The sequence below is a fragment of the Corvus brachyrhynchos genome, unplaced genomic scaffold (assembly GCF_000691975.1).
Source record: "Corvus brachyrhynchos isolate BGI_N302 unplaced genomic scaffold, ASM69197v1 scaffold353, whole genome shotgun sequence".
In the NCBI taxonomy this organism is placed as follows: domain Eukaryota; kingdom Metazoa; phylum Chordata; class Aves; order Passeriformes; family Corvidae; genus Corvus; species Corvus brachyrhynchos.
The window spans coordinates 1-698 of NW_008237252.1; positions in this window are offsets into that span (position 1 = coordinate 1).

The window sequence follows — 698 nt, forward strand, 5'->3', positions numbered from 1 at the left end:
CCCACTTTCCCCCATTTTTTCCCATTTCCCCTCAATTTTTCCTCCCATTTTTTCCCCATTTTTCTTCCCATTTCCCTCCACTTTTATCCCATTTCCCCCCATTTCCTCCCATTTTCCCCCAATTTTTCCCCAATTTTCCCTCCCATTTTCACCAATTTTCCCCCATTTTCCCTCCATTTTTCCCATTTTCCCCAATTTTTCCCCAATTTTTCTTTCCATTTTCCTCCCATTTTTCCCCAAGTTTCACCATTTTTTCCCCATTTTTGCACCAATTTTCCCATTTTTCTCCAATTTTCCCCCAATTTTGCCCCCATTTTTTCCCATTTTCCCCAATTTTTCTCCGATTTTTCCCCAATTTTTCCCCAATTTACCCTATTTTTTCCCCAATTTCCCCCCATTTTTTCCCCAATTTTTCCCCAATTTTCCCCCCATTTTTTCCCAATTTTCCCCCAATTTTTCTCCATTTTTCCCAAATTTTCCCACTTTTTCTCAAATTTTCCCATATTTTCCCCATTTTCCCCAATTTTCCCCCAGTCTTTCCCCATTTTCCCCAATTGTCCCCATTTCCTGCTTTTTCCCCATTTGTCCCATTTTCCCCCAATTTCCCCCAATTTTTCCCCCAATTTTTCCCCAATTTTTCCCCAATTTTTCCCCCAATTTTTCCCCATTTTTCCCCTAATTTTTCCCCCAATTTTCCC